The following is a 21869-nucleotide window of genomic DNA, read 5'->3' as shown; positions in this document are numbered from 1 at the left end:
TTATATATATAATATATATATAAACTATTGGAACCAAGACTTAAAAATAACTGATATTGAGGGAGTGTTGGAACAGAACAATGGCAGAGTCATCTCTTAAGTGTAAAACTAACAATGACTCAATAATTCATGCCTTCTGGGAGTGCAACCTGGTCTCAGAGCATTTCGTATTATTATATGTACAGTGGGGGAAAAAGGTATTTAGTCAGCCACCAATTGTGCAAGTTCTCCCACTTAAAAAGATGAGAGAGGCCTGTAATTTTCATCATAGGTACACGTCAACTATGACAGACAAAATGAGAAAAATAAATCCAGAAAATCACATTGTAGGATTTTTAATGAATTTATTTGCAAATTATGGTGGAAAATAAGTATTTGGTCAATAACAAAAGTTTCTCAATACTTTGTTATATACCCTTTGTTGGCAATGACACAGGTCAAACGTTTTCTGTAAGTCTTCACAAGGTTTTCACACACTGTTGCTGGTATTTTGGCCCATTCCTCCATGCAGATCTCCTCTAGAGCAGTGATGTTTTGGGGCTGTCGCTGGGCAACACGGACTTTCAACTCCCTCCAAAGATTTTCTATGGGGCTGAGATCTGGAGACTGGCTAGGCCACTCCAGGACCTTGAAATGCTTCTTACGAAGCCACTCCTTCGTTGCCCGGGCGGTGTGTTTGGGATCATTGTCATGCTGAAAGACCCAGCCACGTTTCATCTTCAATGCCCTTGCTGATGGAAGGAGGTTTTCACTCAAAATTTCACGATACATGGCCCCATTCATTCTTTCCTTTACATGGATCAGTCATCCTGGTCCCTTTGCAGAAAAACAGCCCCAAAGCATGATGTTTCCACCCCCATGCTTCACAGTAGGTATGGTGTTTTTTGGATGCAACTCAGCATTCTTTGTCCTCCAAACACGACGAGTTGAGTTTTTACCAAAAAGTTCTATTTTGGTTTCATCTGACCATATGACATTCTCCCAATCCTCTTCTGGATCATCCAAATGCACTCTAGCAAACTTCAGACGGGCCTGGACATGTACTGGCTTAAGCAGGGGGACACGTCTGGCACTGCAGGATTTGAGTCCCTGGCGGCGTAGTGTGTTACTGATGGTAGGCTTGGTTACTTTGGTCCCAGCTCTCTGCAGGTCATTCACTAGGTCCCCCCGTGTGGTTTTGGGATTTTTGCTCACCGTTCTTGTGATCATTTTGACCCCACGGGGTGAGATCTTGCGTGGAGCCCCCAGATCGAGGGAGATTATCAGTGGTCTTGTATGTCTTCCATTTCCTAATAATTGCTCCCACAGTTGATTTCTTCAAACCAAGCTGCTTACCTATTGCAGATTCAGTCTTCCCAGCCTGGTGCAGGTCTACAATTTTGTTTCTGGTGTCCTTTGACAGCTCTTTGGTCTTGGCCATAGTGGAGTTTGGAGTGTGACTGTTTGAGGTTGTGGACAGGTCTTTTATACTGATAACAAGTTCAAACAGGTGCCATTAATACAGGTAACGAGTGGAGGACAGAGGAGCCTCTTAAAGAAGAAGTTACAGGTCTGTGAGAGCCAGAAATCTTGCTTGTTTGTAGGTGACCAAATACTTATTTTCCACCATAATTTGCAAATAAATTCATAAAAAATCCTACAATGTGATTTTCTGGATTTTCTTTTCTCAATTTGTCTGTCATAGTTGACGTGTACCTATGATGAAAATTACAGGCCTCTCTCATCTTTTTAAGTGGGAGAACTTGCACAATTGGTGGCTGACTAAATACTTTTTTTCCCCATTGTAAATCCGTAACACTCCATTTAGTATGATATGTTACGTTTCGTATGGTATGTATTAATTTATGGATGTCCATCACCCATTTCGTATGATATGTTACGAATTACAATTCGTATTATATGTTACAAATTTGCAAAACATACAATATGTTACAAATATTGCAAAACTTACAATATGTTACGAATTTGCAAAACGTATGATATGTTATACATTTTAGCTAGGTGGCTAACATTAGCTCGCTAACGTTAGCTAGGCTAGGGGTTAGGGGTTAGGGTTAAGGTTAGGAGTTAGGTTAAAGGGGTTAAGGTTAGGGTTAGGATTAGGGGAAGGGTGAGCTAACATGCTAAGTAGTTACAAAGTAGCTAAAAAGTAGTAAGTAGTTGAAATTGCTAATTAGCTAAAGTTGTCTGTGATGAGATTCGAACTTGCAACCTTTGGGTTGATATATGTTCCTGTTGAGATACTCAATGGGATGGGCAATATTATTTTTGTCACTTATATTGAAGAAGCTATTACTTAAATACTGGAAGTCAAATGATACTCCAACGTTAAGAGAATGGAAGAATCAAATGCTTTATTATTTAAGTATTGAAAAAAATCTTGCTACAGACAGAAACAACTTGAAGTCATATGGGGCAGAGTCTTACAAGCATTAGAAACAACATTGGTTGTGGATACGGTGGGAACATGTGGGTCTGAGCAAGTGTGATGCCATTAATGTTTGTGGAAATGTATGTAAATGTTAAGTTTTGTTTTTGTCTATGTATGTTTGTAAAAAAAAAAGTAGAATAAATTATATATATAAAAATAATGCTCATTCTAGACATTCAGTTTTATAGTATTTGTTAAATATTCCCCATGTAATGTTAATGGGGAGATAACATGGCTGCCAGCAAGGGTCATTTAAATGCATCATAAGGCAGAAACCACACTGGCCCAACTCTAAATACATGGTTCTGGAATTAATGTTATGGGCCTACTGCTGAGCTAGTAAGTGTTAGGTAAACCCGACCAGTATCAAGTTTACCAAATAATCTAATCTGCATGACATATGGAGTTACTTGGGTTGCCATTACAATCCTTTTTTGTTATATTGTCTACTGTCACATATACTGTAATCAGTCAAGATCATTGGCCATTCTTCGCCGCAAAACATTTAAACAACAGTTGTCACTTTTATGTGTTATATTTCTATAGGACTTTTGTATTTCTCATCCTGACAAACACCCAATGTGAACAGACACTGAACAGACACTGAACTCGACTCACATTAAGTTAAAGATCAATAAAATCCTCCCCTGACTTGATGTTTCTGGGCCATCATCTTTCACCGGAGTCGAGACGTAACTTCAGGTCATTTGTGCCCTAAATCCAGGAGAGGCTACCCAGCAGGCAGGAACTAATTTGGGCAGAATCACTTTTACCTTCCAAGTGTAATATAGCCTTGCCAAGAGAGGTGAGTGAGCGATGTTCTTATCATTAGAAAATGGCACAATTAAAGAAACCATGTGGAAATGGATCCCTGAGGGATACAGGAACCTCACTGCTTTATGGAGAGGTATGGGCGGGTGTAATTATTTTTATATATTCTTTTTTATTTCACCTTCATTTAACCAGGTAAGCCAGTTGAGAACAAGTTCTCATTTACAACTGCGACCTGGCAAAGCAGTGCAATAAAAACAACAACAACACAGAGTTACATATGGAATAAACAAAACGTACAGTCAATAACACAATAGAAAATCTATATACAGTGTGTGCAAATGTAGTAAGTTATGGAGGTAAGGCAATAAATAGGCCATAGTGCAAAGTAATTACAATTATAATTTAGTATTAACACTGGAGTGATAGATGTGCAGAAGATTATGTGCAAATAGAGATACTGGGGTGCAAATTAGCAAAATAAATAACAATGTAAATAACAATATGGGGATGAGGTAGTTGGGTGGGCTAATTACAGATGGGCTGTGTACAGGTGCAGTGATCGGTAAGCTGCTCTGACAACTGATGCTTAAAGATAGTGAGGGAGATAAGTGTCTCCAGCTTCAGAGATTTTTGCAGTTCATTCCAGTCATTTGCAGCAGAGAACTGGAAGGAATGGCGACCAAAGGAGGTGTTGGCTTTTGGGATGACCAGTGAGATATACCTGCTGGAACGCATACTACGGGTGGGTGTTGCTATGGTGACCAATGAGCTAAGATAAGGCGGGGATTTGCCTAGAAGTGATTTATAGATGACCTGGAGCCAGTGGGTTTGGCGACGAATATGTAGTGAGGGCCAGCCAACGAGAGCGTACAGGTCACAATGGTGGGTAGTATATGGGGCTTTGGTGACAAAACCGATGGCACTGTGATAGACTACATCCAATTGTTGGAAGCTATTTTGTAAATGACATCGCCGAAGTCAAGGATCGGTAGGATAGTCAGTTTTACAAGGGCATGTTTAGCAGCATGAGTGAAGGAGGCTTTGTTGAGAAATAGGAAGCCGATTCTAGATTTAACTTTGGATTGGAGATGCTTAATGTGAATCTGGAAGGAGAGTTTACGGTCTAACCAGACACCTAGGTATTTGTAGATGTCCACATATTCTAAGTCAGACCCGCCGAGAGTAGTGATTCTAGTCGGGCGGGCGGGTGCAAGCAGCGTTCGATTGAAGAGCATGCATTTAGTTTTACTAGCGTTTAAGAGCAGTTGGAGGCCACGGAAGGAGTGTTGTATGGCATTGAAGCTCGTTTGGAGGTTTGTTAACACAGTGTCCAGTGAAGGGCCAGATGTATACAAAATGGTGTCGTCTGCGTAGAGGTGGATCTGAGAGTCACCAGCAGCAAGAGCGACATCATTGATATACACAGAGAATAGAGTCGGCCCGAGAATTGAACCCTGTGGCACCCCCATAGAGACTGCCAGAGGTCCAGACAACAGGCCCTCCTAACAGGCTCTGGAGGGCACGCGGAGCGATGTTAACCCTGATGTGATGTGCCAGCGCACACTCTACGTGACATCATCGCTCTGACATGGCACGCATCAGGTGTTTCCCCAACAACAGAGACAAACAGCAAAAGGACAATGGCACACTGCATGACAATGGGTGTGTGTGTGTGTGTGTGTGTGTGTGTGTGTGTGTGTGTGTGTGTGTGTGTGTGTGTGTGTGTGAGAGAGAGAGAAATGCAGTTATCAATGAAAACCCTCGATTTTATGATTTAAATTGGATGAATATCCAATATAGTTGTAACAACAGCGACCTAGACAATATTTTCTGCTGTAACTAGGAGTGTTAATTATGCTTTGCCGTGTGTTAATGGAAATTGACATTTGAATAAATTCAAATGTATCATCCTTTAGTCTAGGGAGAATGGAACGTGAAATGTCTTTGCTGAAGTGAATAACGTATCATTACAATAAACAATCCAATCCCAAAACATACACCAGAATTATAAGGTTAAAGGCCAAATGCAGTTTTTTTTATATCAATATCAAATCATTTCTGGGTAACAATTAAGTACCTTACTTTAATAGATTTCTATTAAAATGGGTAAAAATAGCTTTTTAGCGAAAAACTATTTCTCAAGCAAGAATTTGACTAGGACTATCTGGGAGTGGTCTGAGTGGGGAGAGGAAAACTGAAAAGTAGCTGTTATTGGCAGAGAAGCTTGGAACTCTCTTTGTTATTGGTCCATTTATCAATTTACAGTGTGGTGATGTCACCATGGAAAGCCGAAACTCCCGCCCATGCAAACCAACCTACTGATTAGAAAGTCCTGTGTAGATTATATTTTCAACCAGCAACTATCAGGAAATAACACTGACCAAATTTTTTCACACTTGAACAATGTTAGTTTCATCAGCTAATACAAAACACAGGAAAACAGAATTTTGACTACACTGAGCCTTAAAAGCGGCAATCAGCAATCGAAACAATAACAAAGCGTTCGCCCCACCCCTGTTCCGGTAAAAAGCTGACGGATGGGGCTGAAGAAATGTAACCTCTCAGAAATTCATAGACAGAGCTATGGATGCAAACACTTATATTTTGAGCTCTGATGGGGTACGACAGTTGAACTAAGCTCATGAGTCAATTATAAGTTACATTCAAGGGGTACCTATCATTAATTCACAAGTCCGAAAATGGATGTAGCAACTGTAGATTGCCCATTTAAGACACATTGAACTCTATCTGAGAAGTAGTTGGTGAACCAGGCGAGGCAGTCATTTGAGAAACCAAGGCTATTTAGTCTGCCAATAAGAATGCGGTGATTGACAGAGTCAAAAGCCTTGGCCAGGTCGATGAAGACGGCTGCACAGTACTGTCTTTTATCGATCGCGGTTATTATATCGCCTAGGACCTTGAGCATGGCTGAGGTGCACCCATGACCAGCTCGGAAACCAGATTGCATAGCGGAGAAGGTACGGTGGGATTCGAAATGGTCGGTGATCTGTTTGTTAACTTGGCTTTCAAATACTTTCGAAAGGCAGGGCAGGATGGATATAGGTCTGTAACAGTTTGGATCTAGAGTGTCAGCCCCTTTGAAGAGGGGGGATGACCGTGGCAGCTTTCCAATCTCTGGGGATCTCAGACGATACGAAAGAGAGGTTGAACAGGCTAGTAATAGGGCTTGCGACAATTTTGGCGGCTAATTTTAGAAAGAAAGTGTCCAGATTATCTAGCCCAGCTGATTTGTAGGGGTCCAGATTTAGCAGCTCTTTCAGGACATCAGCTATCTGAATTTGGGTGAAGGAGCAGCGGAGGGTGCAGTGCTGGTGGCCGGGGTAGGGGTAGCCAGGTGGAAAGCATGGCCAGCCGTAGCAAAATGCTTATTGAAATTCTCGATTATGAAAGATTTATTGGTGGTGACAGTGTTTCCTAGCCTCAGTGCAGTGGGTAGCTGGGAGGAAGTGCTCTTATTTTCCATGGACTTTACAGTGTCCAAAAATGTTTTGGAGTTAGTGCTACAGGATGCACATTTCTGTTTGAAAAAGCTAGCCTTTGCTTTCCTAACTGATTGTGTATATTGGTTCCTGACTTCCCTGAAAAGTTGCATATCGCGGGGGCTGTTCGATGCTAATGCAGTACGCCACAGGATGTTTTTGTGCTGGTCAAGGGCAGTCAAGTCTGGCGTGAACCAGGGGCTGTTCTATATCTGTTCTTAGTTCTGAATTTTTTGAATGGGGCATGCTTATTTAAGATGGAGAGGAAAGCACTTTTGAAGAACATCCAGGCATCCTCTACTGACGGAATGAGGTCAATATCCATCCAGGATACCCGGGCCAGGTCAATTAGAAAGGCCTGCTTGCTGAAGTGTTTTAGGGAGCGTTTGACAGTGATGAGGGGTGGTCGTTTGACCGTGGACCCATTATAAATAAATAAATAAATAAATATGCCATTTAGCAGACGCTTTTATCCAAAGCAACTTACAGTCATGCGTGCATACATTTTTTGTGTATGGGTGGTCCCGGGGATCGAACCCACTACCTTGGCGTTACAAGCGCCGTGCTCTACCAGCTGAGCTACAGAGGACCACAATTATTATGGACGCAGGCAATAAGGCAGTGATCGCTGAGATCCTGGTTGAAGACAGTGGAGGTGTATTTAGAGGCTAAATTAGTCAGGATGATATCTATGAGGGTGCCCATGTTTACGGATTTAGGGTTGTACCTGGTAGGTTCCTTGATAATTTGTGTGAGATTGAGGGCATCTAGTTTAGATTGTAGGACGGCCGGGGTGTTAAGCATATCCCATTTTAGGTCACCAAGCAGTACGAACTCTGAGGATAGATGGGGGGCAAGCAATTCACATATGGTGTCCAGGGCACAACTGGGGGCTGAGGGGGGTCTGTAGCAAGCGGCAACATTGAGAGACTTATTTCTGGAAAGGTGGAAGCTCAAACTGTTTGGGCACAGACCTGAATAGTATGATAGAGCTCTGCAGGCTATCTCTACAGTAGATTGCAACTCCGCCCCCTTTGGCAGTTCTATCTAGACGGAAAATGTTGTAGTTCAGGATGGACATTTCTGAATTTTTGGTGGCCTTCCTAAGCCAAGATTCAGACACTGCTAGAACATCAGGGTTGGCAGAGTGTGCTAACGTAGTGAATAACTCAAACTTGGGGAGGAGGCTTCTGATGTTAACATGCAAGAAACCAAGGCATTTACGGTTACAGAAGTCAACAAATGATAGCGCCTGGGGGTAGGAGTGATACTGGGGGCTACAGGGCCTGGGTTAACCTCTACATCACCAGAGGAACAGAGGAGGAATAGAATAAGGATACGGCTAAAGGCTTTAAGAACTGGTCTTCTAGTGCGTTGGGTACAGAGCATAAAAGGGGCAGATTTCCGGGCGTTGTAGAATACATTCAGGGTATTATGTACAGACAAGGATATGGAAGGATATGAGTACAGTGGAGGTACACCTAAGCATTGGGTAACTATGAAAGAGATAGCATCACTGGAGGTACCAATTGAGCCGGTCTCCGCGTGTATGGGGGGTGGGACAAAGGAGCTCTCTGAGGCTGGTTGAGCAGGACTGGGGGGTCTACAGTGAAATTGTATAATAAGAACTAACCCAAACAGCAATAGGCTAGGCATATTGACATGGGAGAGAGGCATAACGCAATCACAGGTGTTATTCGAGAGGGCTAAGACAAGAACTGGTAATGGCGACAGAAGTTTGGGCTGAGGCTAAACAGATAAACAGGATGGGGTACCGTGTAAAGGAACAGTCCAGCAGGCATTAGCTGTGTAGCTGAGTGATCATAAGGTCCAGTGAACAGCAATAAGTACGTCCGGGAGCAGTTCATAGGCTGCTACAGCAGTTCGAGGCACGGCTGTTGATTGCGCGTGCTAGCGGGCCGTGGCTAGCAGATGGATCTTCGTGGTCGTCGCAACGGGAAGCCTGTTGAAACCACATCAGACGATTACGTCGACAGACCAGTCGTGAAGGATCGGCGGGGCTCCGTGTCGACACTAGGAGGTCCCATCCGGTTGACAGAGAGGTAGATAGCCGGGAGATGGGCCGAGGCTAGGCTGGCTCGAGGCTAGCTCAAGGCTAACTGGTACGTCGGGACAGTGGTGATTAGCCAACAACAGCCATTCGGTTGCAGCTAGCTAGTTGCGATGGTCCGGTGTTAAGGTCCAGTGATTCAGTGAAAATCCGATATGCTCTGGGTCGATAGCACGCTGTGCAGACTGCCCGATAATTGTCCAGGCTAGAGCTGGCTGGTAGGTAGTGCAGGCCACGGACAGTGGTGAAGACCACTAACGGTGGCTAATAGCTAGTTAGCTGGCTAGCTGGCTAGTTTCAGCCGTAGGTTCTTGATAAAAATAATGAAATAATAGAATCCGTTCCACATTGGGTGAGGCGGGTTACAGGAAAGTATATTTAGTTAAAGGATGGAAAGTGAGATAGAGAAATATATAGGAAAAAAAGAGTCAAAAAACAAAAAACACTGGCTATTTACACGAGGACACAACAGAATACACGACCGCACTATTACGCCATCTTGGATCTTGGTAATGTGTAAGGTTATGCCAGGTTGCTATTTTTCCTTACGTCTTTCTTATCGACCTGTATTGAATGGTGTGTCTCCAATGGCCTCTGTTAAAGCTAGACTCCTTAGTTGTTGCTACATCAATTTTTGGACTAATAAATGAATGATATACACTCTATACCCTTTGAGTCTTGAAAAATATAACTTATAAATGCATCATGAGCTTAGTTCAACTGTTGTACCCCATCAGAACCCAAAATATACGCTTGTTTTACTCCAATGTTTGCAGGGTTGGGGAGTAACTATTACATGTCATCAGTTATATGTAAACTGATTACAAAAAAACTGTAACTGTAATCAGTTACGTTACCAGCAAAAATATTATACAGATTACAGATACTTTTGAAAAAATGAGATGATTACTTCTTGGATTACTTTTAAATTCAGAAAGTTGTTTGCTCAATCTAATTCGTGCTGCTAATGATTTTTTCTCCCATAGGCCTAATGGACACGAGCAAACTCTGATATTTTTAATAGACTTAAAAAGCAGAAAATTATCAAGATATCAACGTGTCACCAACAAAAACATAAAGAATAGGCCTACAGCAAATGCAGCACATGGCATACATTTTTCACATGCAAATAGCAATTTCCGGTAGTGTTCAAAGCATGCCATTTCATGAGAGCAGCATTTATTTTTCAACTCGAAGCAATGAGCCCAATCGGTCCTCCATGACAACAAAATAATCATAAACAACAGAGTAGGCTAATAAATCCTTAGTTTTGGGTCATGCTCGGGTAAACAATTTGGCTAATCTATATTTCCATATTTCCAAGTCCTATTCTTGAAGATCAAGGGGTATTAAATTAATTGGAATTACTGGAAATCTGACAGGTTTTGGTTTTAAATGTAATCGTATTATTATCTGTATTAAAGTATAAAGCAATGGGTTATAAGAAGCCTACATCATCCAAAAGTTACGTTACAGATTACAATTTTGGACAGGTAACTAGTAACTGTAAAGGATTACATTTAGAAAGTGACCTACCCAACCCTGAATGTTTGTAAACAATGTAAATGTAAACAAACACTGTATAGCTTCAAAACATGGTTTAAACTATACTTTTGATATCATGGACAGACAGTCCTTGCATTCATAGCTCTGTCTATGAATTTGAGAGTGGTTACATTTATCCAGGTCCATCCCTCAGCTTTTTACCAAAACAGAGGCGTGGTGTTGGCTTTGCTATTGTTTCAATTAAGGATTCTAGCTTTAAGCATTTGTGGGCATCCATCTTCTTGACCAATGTCACCAACAAAATTATCATTATTGTAGTGTATCATTTGTTATTATGTATTAATAACAAAACCTAACCTGATGATGCTGGTAAAACACAGAACACTCGGAATTCAAGAATTATACTTTGTGTTCCAGGTGATATTCAAATAAAATCAAATGGTATTTGATTTGTCACATGCGCCTAATACAACTGGTGTAGACTTTACTGTGAAATGCTTGCTTACGAGCCCTTCCCAACATTGCAGTTTAAAAATAAAATAGTAACCCAAGAGGAATTAAATAAAATACAGATATATATATAGGGAGTACCAGTACCAGATCAATGTGCAGGGTAGACACATGACATAGTAGACACATTTACATTTTAGTTATTTAGCAGACGCTCTTATCCAGAGCGACTTACAATTAGTGAGTGCTGGCCCCCCGTGGGAATCAAACCCACAACCCTGGCGTTGCAAGCGCCATGCTCTACCAACTGAGCTACACGGGACACATTACTTTCCAAGAGTGTACAGTACTCAAGCATTGTTCAGAGCTTGTTGATGGCCTCTTTGCTCATCTCCAGCACCTGAGGCGAACCCTGGAGGTGTCAGACACTCTCCATCTCATGCATCTACCCTGCTTTAAGGAGGTCGGCTGGAGTCTGTACTGTCATGAGCTGACAGCATAATTGGGCCATCTCTGCCTATAAACAGTAGAGCAGTTTTCCCCGGGGGCAGAGAAGTACCGTACCTGCTAGGAACCTGGCTCGGCCAGCCTACATTATCATTACTTTGTTTCTCTGTGGATGTTAAAGTGTTAGACTGTGAGATTTTCATTCTCAGTGAATGTATGTAGCCTAATGGCAGCCTAGGCTTGGGGAGTGTATGGTTCACTACTCAGGTGTTAACAAATAGGGATGTCCCCTCACCCTACTGCAGAGGGCAGGAGGCTGTGTCCTTTAGGCAGTCGTCAAGCTTTTGATCCCTGTCACTTTAAAACGGGAGCTGCCGAGGTGACAGCCCATGCAGTCAAATGGAAAGCCGATGACAAGCAGGAGCATCTCCTCCGCAGCATAGTGGGAGGAGTGTTTTCAGAGGGCGGAACAGGGGCACAGAATGTTAATCAAGGAATTCTCTCTGCTCCGACAAAGAGAGTGTTGAATAGACATCCTGGCATGGGTCAAGTCTTAATTGGGTTACATCCTCTCCCTATGCGGGGGTAGATGAGCAGCAGTTTGAAGTTTGACACCATGGCAGGGCACTGGGGAGACGTGGAACATTTGGCAGCAGTGATTTGTTGACCTTCTGCATTGTCCCCGAGGGATGGAGGGAAGTACAAGAAAAGAAGAAAAAATGTAATATTACTAAACAAGTACTTCTCCAGGCAGTGGCAGGGATGTTCTCGTTAAAGGGATAGTTCACCCAAATTACAAAATGACACATCGGTTTCCTTACCCTGTAAGCAGTCTATAGACAAGGTATGACAGCAATCCAGATCCTAACTTTTTAGCATTTGTGTCACAAATCCCATTCAAGTCATGGGACCGATATTAGCATTCATCTCCAAATCATCCGAAAGTATCTAAATAGCTGATTTGAACATGATGCTCAAAAAATTATAATATCGGTCCCATGACTTCAATGGGAATTGTGCCACAAATGCTAAATGGGATTTGTGTCACAAATGCATTTGGAAAGAAATGCCAGAGAAACTAAACCAAAGCACGGATTGATGTCAAACCCTGTTCCTAGACTGTTTACAGGGTAAGGAAAGCAATATGTCATTTTGTAATTTGGGTGAATTATCCCTTTAAGTATTAATCATTCAGCTCATCCCAACGTGTTTTTTGTTCTGACTGGGGAGAGTATTTCCTGGGAGGTCAAACCCAGGTGACCATATCTGGCAGTCACAGAGACTGGCAGCTGCTCAACTGGCCCTGTCACTCTCTGGGGCACTGGGTGGAATGTCAAATGACAGGAGGACGCACCCAAAATTACCCATGCCACCCCCAGGAGCTCTCTGAATCGCTCTCTTGCCTGCCGTCCTCATGGCAACCAGGCCTGCTGTAATTAGATGATGAACCTCTTTAGTCCTTACAGTGTAACAGAGCTGGGGTGGGGTGTGATGCCTGTGAGAAAGGAAGGGTGAGGAATGTGTTATTGGGGAGGGTTTATTCCCCTCCTCCTCCAGGGTGTTTGTGTGTGTAATCTACGTTAAGGGGGGCATATACCATCCGAGACCCCTAGATCAGCAGCCCTGTCAGATCCATCATGACTGGTGACCCTGTTGAGATGGCCGTGTAATGAAGAGAGTAGCCGTCCACCAGGGACAACCATATGAGAAAAACAACCATGGGGAACATGGAGACATACTGGACATATAACCAGTGGCACGTGCCGTCATCATGTTATGGACAAGGCCTGTTCCCATTCCTAGCTGGATCTGACACATACAGTACCTTCAGAGAGTATTCGCACCCCTTGACTTTTTCCACATTTTGTTGTGTTACAGCCTGAATTTAAAATGGATTACATTGAGATTTGGTGTCAATGATCTACACACAATACCCCATAATATCAAAGTGGAATTATGTTTTTAGACATTTTTACTAATTAATCAGAAATGAAAAGCTGAAATGTCTTGATTCAATAAGTATTCAACCCCTTTGTTAAGGCAAGCAGAAATAACTTCAGGAGTAAAAATGTGCTTAACAAGTCAGATGATAAATTGCATGGATTAACTCTGTGTGCTCTTTGTGGGGCGCCAGGTAGCCTAGCGAGTAAGAGTGATGGGCCAGTAACCGAAAGGGTGCTGGTTCAAATCCCTGAGCCGACTAGGTGGAAAAATGTGCCCTTGAGCAAGGCACTTAACCCTAGTTGCTCTTGTAAGTCGCTCTGATTAAGAGCGTCTGTGCAAATGCACTGATTGTGTTTAACATGATTTTTGAATGCCTACCTCATCTCTGTACCCCACACATACAATTATCAGTCGAGCAGTGAATTTCAAGCACAGCTTCAATGACAAAGACCAGAGAGGTTTTACAATGCCTAGCAAAGAAAAGCACCTATTGGTAGATGGGTAAAAAAAAAGCAGACACTGAATATCCCTTTGAGCATGGTGAAGTTATTAATTACACTTTGGATGGTGTATCAATACACCCAGTCACTACAAAGATACAGGCATTCTTCCTAACTCAGTTGACGGAGAGGAAGGAAACCGCTCAAGGATTTCACCATGACGGCAATGGTGATTTTAAACCAGTTCCAGAGATAAATGGCTGTGATAGGAGAAAACTGAGGATGGATCAACAACATTGTAGTTACTCCACAATACTCACCTAAATGACAGACTGAAAATAAGGAAGCTTGTACAGAATAACAATATTCCAAAACATGCATCCTGTTTGCAATAAGGCACAAAAGTAATACTACAAAAAATGTGGCAAAGAAATTAACTTTTTGTCCTGAATACAAAGCATTATGTTTGGGGCAAATCAAACACAACACTGAGTACCACTGTTCATATTTGCAAGCATGGTGGTGGCTGCATCATATGTTATGAGTATGCTTGTCATCAGCAAGGAATAGGGAGTTTCTTAGAATGAAAAGAAAAGGAATAGAGCTAAGCATAGGCAAAATCCTACATGAAAACCTGGTTCAGTCTTCTTTCCAACAGACACTGGGAGACAAATCCACCTTTCAGCAAGACAATAACCTAAAACACAAAGCCAAATATACACGGGGTAGCTTACCAAAATGAAATTGAATGTTCCTGAGTGGCCTAGTTACAGTTTTGACTTAAATCGGCTTGAAAATCTGTGGCAAGACTTTTACAACGGCTGTCTAGCAATGATCAACAACCAACTTGACAGAGTTTGAAGAATATTGTACAATCCAGGTTTGCAAAGCTCTTAGAGACTTACCCAGAAAGACTCAGCTATAATCGCTGCCAAAGGTGATTCTTATATGTATTGACTCAGGGGGTTGAATACTTATCTAATCAAAATATATTCGTTTATTGTTTTCAGTTAATATAAAAAACAATCTTCCCCTTTGAAATTATAGTATTTTGCGTAGATCGTTGACAAAAAATGACAATTAAATCAATTTTAATCCCACTTTGTAACACAACAAAATGTGGAAAAAGTCAAGGGGTGTGAATACTTTCTGAAGGCACTGTAAAACCAGCACTATAGGGTTCCATAAAGATATAACTGTCCAACAAATGTAAGAATGTCACCGTACTGAACTGTATCATATAAGTGCTGTGGTTTTCCTTTAGGAGGAATGCGTGAAAGCAGACTAATCAAGAGTATTCAAAGGGTCCAGTGATTAAAATATGTCAGGATATCACTAAATTAGACAAATGTTCAATGTTATGGTATCAATGTCCCCTGTTATGAAAAATAATTTCTGAGAAACATTGGTGGTCACAGTCTCAGAGTCCAAGCCAGTGCATTTACAGAGAAAACAGTTTTATGGAGCAATGTGTTCTGAGAATACATGTACAGTCGTGGTCAAAATTATTGGTCTTCACAAAGTTTTCTGCTTCAGTGTTTTTAGATATTTTTGTCAGATATTACTATGGTATACTGAAGTATAATTACAAGCATTCCATAAGTGTCAAAGGCTTTTATTGACAATTACATTAAGTTTATGCAAAGAGTCAATATTTGCAGTGTTGACCCTTCTTTTTCGAGACCTCTGCAATCTACCCTGGCATGCTGTCAATTAACTTCTGGGCCACATCCTGACTGATGGCAGCCCATTCTTGCATAATCAATGCTTGGAGTTTGTTAGAATTTGTGGGTTTTTGTTTGTCCACCCGCCTCTTGAGGATTGACCACAAGTTCTCAATGGGATTAAGGTCTGGGGAGTTTCCTGGCCATGGACCCAAAATGTCGATGTTTTGTTCCCCGAGCCACTTAGTTATCACTTTTGCCTTATGGCAAGGTGCTCCATCATGCTGGAAAAGGCATTGTTCGTCAGGATGTGTTGGTACCATTCTTTATTCATGGCTTTGTTCTTAGGTAAAATTGTGAGTGAGCCCACTCCCTTGGCTGAGAAGCAACCCCACACATGAATGGTCTCAGGATGCTTAACTGTTGGCATGACACAGGACTGATGGTAGTGCTCACCTTGTCTTCTCCGTGCAAGTTTTTTTCCGGATGCCCCAAACAATCGGAAAGGGGATTCATCAGAGAAAATGACTTTACCCCAGTCCTCAGCAGTCCAATCCCTGTACCTTTTGCAGAATATCAGTCTGTCCCTGATGTTTTTCCTGGAGAGAACTGGCTTCCTCGCTGCCCTTCTTGACACCAGGCCATCCTCCAAAAGTATTCGCTTCACTGTGCGTGCAGATGCACTCACACCTGCCTGCTGCCATTCCTGAGCAAGCTCTGCACTGGTGGTGCCCCGATCCCGCAGCTTAAATCAACTTTAGAAGACGGTCCTGGCGCTTACCGGACTTTCTTGGACACCCTGAAGCCTTCTTCACAACAATTGAACCTCTCTCCTTGAAGTTCTTGATGATCCGATAAATGGTTGATTTAGGTTCAATCTTACTAGCAGCAATATCCTTGCCTGTGAAGCCCTTTTTGTGCTGACGGCACATGTTTCCTTGCAAGTAACCATGGTTAACAGAGGAAGAACAATGATTTCAAGCACCACCCTCCTTTTAAAGCTTCCAGTCTTTTATTCTAACTCAATCAGCATGACAGAATGATCTCCAGCCTTGTCCTCGTCAACACTCTCACCTTTGTTAACGAGAGAATCACTGACATGATGTCAGCTGGTCCTTTTGTGGCAGGGCTGAAATGCAGTGGAAATGTTTTTTTGGGATTAAGTTAATTTTCATGGCAAAGAGGGACTTTGCAATTACTTGCAATTCATCTGATCACTCTTCATAACATTCTGGAGTATATGCAAATTGCCATCATCAAAACTGATGCAGCAGACTTTGTGAAAATTAATATTTGTGTCATTCTCAAAACATTTGACCACGACTGAACATGTTTGTGTATATGTAAACACATTGCATACACTCTGCATTTAGTATTCCTCTCTAGCCTTGCCAGATTTCCCTGAGGAGGGGGCAGATCCCATTATAATATAGACGATTAAGCTCCATAACCTTTAATCTTCCTTCTCCCCCTATCAATTCATCTAACGGGCTTCCTTCCTTCCTGGGATGGGGATGATAGTAATGTGGGGGTCAGAGAGAGCCTGTGAGCGGATACGTAGACATACTGTAGTTGTATTCGGAGCTCCACAGCAGTGGGAACTGTACTTGTCAGGTACTGCAGTAGCAACACATTAATCTCCACCCCCCTCCTTCTCCCTGTCTCACTGCTTCAATGCCCTGCTCAGAGGCTCGGAGTGCAGGGCCCTTCTCGCTGATCCAGTTGAGGGATTAAGGTACCTATGGATTTCACTTCAGCCTTCACTTCATCAGGACTCTCATTAATCCACTGGTTAACATAAACATGGCCATTGTTCTTCCATACACATCCACAGTAAACTAGACAGAGCATACTGACAATAAGATAAAAACCACTGACCCAGTCCCTTCTTTGCTGTATTTCTGTATTTCTTCATGGTGTGCCACAGGCTAATAAACCAGCCATATATATGGGATCCTGCCCACAGGGCTGTTATTAGTTTGTAAATCTCAGAAGGCAGAGGGGAGAAAAGAAAGAGTGGGATATGGATGGAGTTTAAAACATGGCTGATGTCGATAAAGCTAGAAGCCCTGTACCTCTCGACCTCCCAATGACCTTTAGAGTTATTGGAACAGTAAGTCAGCCGACTAAATCCTCTCCAGGTTTGACCAGTCACAAACGGCTCCATATGAACCCTTCTACAGTACGTACAGAGCCCAGACCTCCTCAGGGCAGAAGAGAGGAGAAGCTGTGAGATTCCTGGTGTGTTGACCACTGGTGACGTAGTGATGCAACCGACCGTCCCAGATGACAGAGGACACAGCCTGCAGATGACCAGACGTCCCCACAATGGATGAGCAGTCTGAGGGAAGAGAGTGCACACAGACACACACACACTCTCAGAGAGACATGCATGAAAACACATAGACACTCAGTGACCTGGTGCTTTCTCAATCCCTACATACTGTATATGGATATACAGTACCTTTTAATATTATTTCATAACCAAATACTGAAACACATCACATGCTTTTGAAGAGGATAATATTTAAGCAATAACGCACAAGGCAATGTGGAGTGCCTGGATACAGCCCTTAACTGTGGTATATTGGCCATATACCACAAACCCCAGAGGTGCCTTATTGCTATTATAAACTGGTTACCAACGTAATTAGAGTAGTAAAAATAAATGTTTTGTCATACCCGTGGTATACGCTCTGATATACCACGGCTGTCAGCCAATCAGCATCCAGAGCTCGAACCACCCGGTTTATAAAAAGGAATACAGTATGTCAAGGTATTACTGTACGTCACACAGTCTTTATGTAAGGAAATATAAATAGTGTACATGTATATGGTATTTTTTTTACAACTATAGCTCATGTATGAGCATTTATGACTGGGCATCACCTGGTTCATTTAAGTAAAACGTTGTAAACTTCTTCAACTACCACAAAAAAAGACTTTTAAAGAACTGAAGCAAATCACACAATTTTTCTTAATGTAAAATGACCTTCTAGTATTGCAGTTGGTATTGATTGTGCCTTGAAAAACTGTCAGACAGTCCTACTGCTTGTTTGGTGGTATTCTTTGAGATGAGTGACGGGCAAAGAGGATTCAGAAGGTCCACACCTTTTTAAAGATGGATGCGGTCCATACACCCAAGCACACAGATCCTCAGTGCTTCTCATTCTGAAGGCAGTGTACACACTGGGCTCCAAAAGAATAGGATATCGCAATAATACATATTTCATCGGTCTAGACACTCAATCACTTCTTCCCAACAGAAAACATGGAGACTCCCTCAGTTAAGGGCCCATATGGAAGATTGCATATACACTTAATTACCAATGCATTATGCCTATATGAAGAACATATTCACCTTTGAATGCGGATGTCAACATCTAAAAAGTAGAATGGGGTTACTGCATTCAATCGTTTATTCAATCACTTTCACATAGACAATTGAAGACCAAGCGGCAAATGAAAGTACTGTGTCTTTATTCAACGTAAAGAACAGCAAAACCTGGACAAAGGTAGGTTAAAAACAACATTTCTGTATTGTCATTAGCCCCACAAACAAACCTTCACAACAGAGAGAAAAGTCAGGGTTCTACAAAAAAACAACTCCATCTCTGACAGATTGATGTCATCATTACACCGTCGTCAAATAAACCTCCTCGCAGACACTCTGCCTTCATATCAACAATAAGATCAAATCACATCAGATATGCTGGCTACTGATCAGTTTAATAATGATGCATTTGATCATTGCATCCTTTAATACAGCAGGACAGAGCACAGTGCCACAGAAGCTTTAGAAGAAGGCGTAGGTTTCCACACAGGTTAAATATGCAAGCTCACTGTTTCCTGAAACTAGGTCACTGTGATGAAAGATGTAAAATGTGCTTGGCTTTATTAACTTTGGGGTCACAGGGATAGTGCAGCATTCACAGTGCAGCACACCAATCTAAACTTAGTTCAGTCAGGAAACAGTGGTTATGAATAAAACTCTTATACTTAATGTATAATTGATCGTATCTTTTATCATAGCAAGGTAAAGCAACCTAACCACTTTATAGTCAAAACTATTCTACAGTATAACCTCAAATATTCATGGGACATTTTTCACACATCCTTCTTTTCTCTAACGCGTGCAGAGAAAATAAAAGAGAGGTTATTGGGCTCTAAACATAATGGACCACCTCCATATACAATTAAATACTGAACAGGAAGTGAACCACTAGAGAATGACTTTGACCTTCTGTTTGTCTTGTCTGACAAAATACTGTTCGTGCACAGTTCCAAACTGTAGTTGACAGCTCCTTGTGCAGGATCCATGGTAGAGTCACTTGAATATCCAAAGCAATAATTTGCTGATAGAGAAAGTGGTCTGGCTGAGCATTTGAAATTATGCACTATTGAGTAGTGTTTTACCCCTGCCATTAAATCATTTACTGAGGCGAATGGGTCAGCTGTTGACGCATAATATGGAGAATGTCCATCATCACCGCCTCGATGCATGTTTAACGGGTCAGGGTCTGGCTATGCAAATGTAATCTCCCACACAACTCGCCTGCTTTATCAAATTGTGTCTTAATCAACGCCCTTCAGACATTTTTAATGCCAAACCCAATCTCTCTGAGAGCAAAACATGAAACTTTGAAATATCCTTGGGCACATAATTTCTCTACTCTTTTTCGAAAAGGTCATTTGGCACAGCAAATAATCTGTAAATAATGGAGATATACTGAATGGTTGAGGCAACAAATCATACACTGTACATATTGACGCAGACATTTCATCATCATTGACTCATGACTATATTTCAGCTGTGGGGTGATTCACATCACCCACTCCATTCTCCACTAAATAAAAAAGTATGGACACTCCTGTATTATATCTATAGGCTCCATCTGCTGTCCTTGTATTTGTATGCAGTACCTCACAGAAATGACACTCCAAGTGTCAGGTGACTGTTCTTTGGCGCTATCAAGAATGTCCCATATAGGATTTCCTTGTTCCGTCCTGCTTTTTGCATTGAATCACAGTGTAAACACCACAAACAAAATGACTAGCATGCGCTAGAGCACAGCCCACATGACAGAGGTAACCACCAAGAGGCGCAAGATTTATGTTTCAATGAGACATGTCAAAACTCACCAGATGACTCGGGCAGATTTCTTTCATTTTTTGCTGTTTAGAGGTTTTTCCCCTCACCGTTTTGTATGGTTATTTAATACACACGTCCACATACAATGTTTTTGAAATCCCAACCGTCATTTACAATTTGCTGAGCTGTGAGCAGACAAAGGAGAAAGAGCTCTCTAACATCCATGGTCCTGTCATTGAAAGTAAGGGGATAGATGCTTCAACATGGGATTGCAACAACTAGCACGGCCAATAAAGAGAGCTACTGCCAGAGTCCATAGTCATCTGGGAGCTCTATATGTGGAGGAAGTCTCCACTCCCTCAGTGCTTTGGGACATGCAGTTAAATCACAGGAGAACAGGGTGCAGTATGTACAGCAGCATCACTTGCAGACAAGACATCTGCTCATTCAGAGTTAGGTATGAAAAGTACACACAAGGTACTGATCTTGCTGAGAAGCCAAGCATCACCAATGTCAATATCCCATAGCATTGAAGGGGTTTCAGAGCAGATCAATATGAAAAATGACTAACCTGACTTAGTTATATTCCACAAACTCTCTATTTCAGTTGGATTCACAATATCTACAGAAATTCACAACTTAATACTATTATTTTTTGTAATAATTACAGTATTTGCCCTTAGTTTAAATATTTTATGAATTTGTCTATTTGTTTGTCTACTGGTTTCTACCCATCAACATTTGTTATGAAACTATATAGGCTATATTATATATAACATGTATATAATATCTTATATTGTATGTGTTAATTAGCATAAATATATTTACTATGTATGTATTCATATACAAATCTATTCCTTATATATACCATACCAGTCAAAAGTTTGGACACACCTACTCATTCAAGGGTTTTTCTTTATTTTTACTATATTCTACATTGTAGAATAATAGTGAAGACATCAAAACTATGAAATAACACATATGGAATCATGTAGAAACCAAAAAAGGGTTCAACAAATCAAAATATATTTTATATTTGAGATTCTTCAAAGTAGCCACCCTTTGCCTTGATGACAGCTTTGCACACTCTTGGCATTCTCTCAACCAGCTTCATGAGATAGTCACCTGGAATGCATTTCAATTAACAGGTGTGCCTTGTTAAAAGTTAATTTGTGGAATTTCTTTCCTTCTTAATGCGTTTGAGCTAATCAGTTGTGTTGTGACAAGGTAGGGTCGGTATACAGAAGATGGTCTTTTACCAAATAGGGCTAAGTCCATATTATGGCAAGAACAGCTCAAATAAGCAAAGAGAAAAGACAGTCCATCATAACTTTATGACATGAAGGTGAGTCAATCCGGAACATTTCAAGAACTTTGAAAGTTTCTTCAAGTGCAGTCGCAAAAACCATCAAGCGCTATGATGAAACTGGCTCTCATGAGGACCGCCACAGGAAAGGAAGACCCAGAGTTACCTCTGCTGCAGAGGATAAGTTCATTAGAGTTACCAGCCTCAGAAATTGCAGCCCAAATAAATGCTTCACAGAGTTCAA

This window comes from Coregonus clupeaformis, chromosome 27 (genome assembly GCF_020615455.1).
Source record: "Coregonus clupeaformis isolate EN_2021a chromosome 27, ASM2061545v1, whole genome shotgun sequence".
Lineage (NCBI taxonomy): Eukaryota > Metazoa > Chordata > Actinopteri > Salmoniformes > Salmonidae > Coregonus > Coregonus clupeaformis.
Note: the sequence above shows the minus strand (reverse complement) of the source record.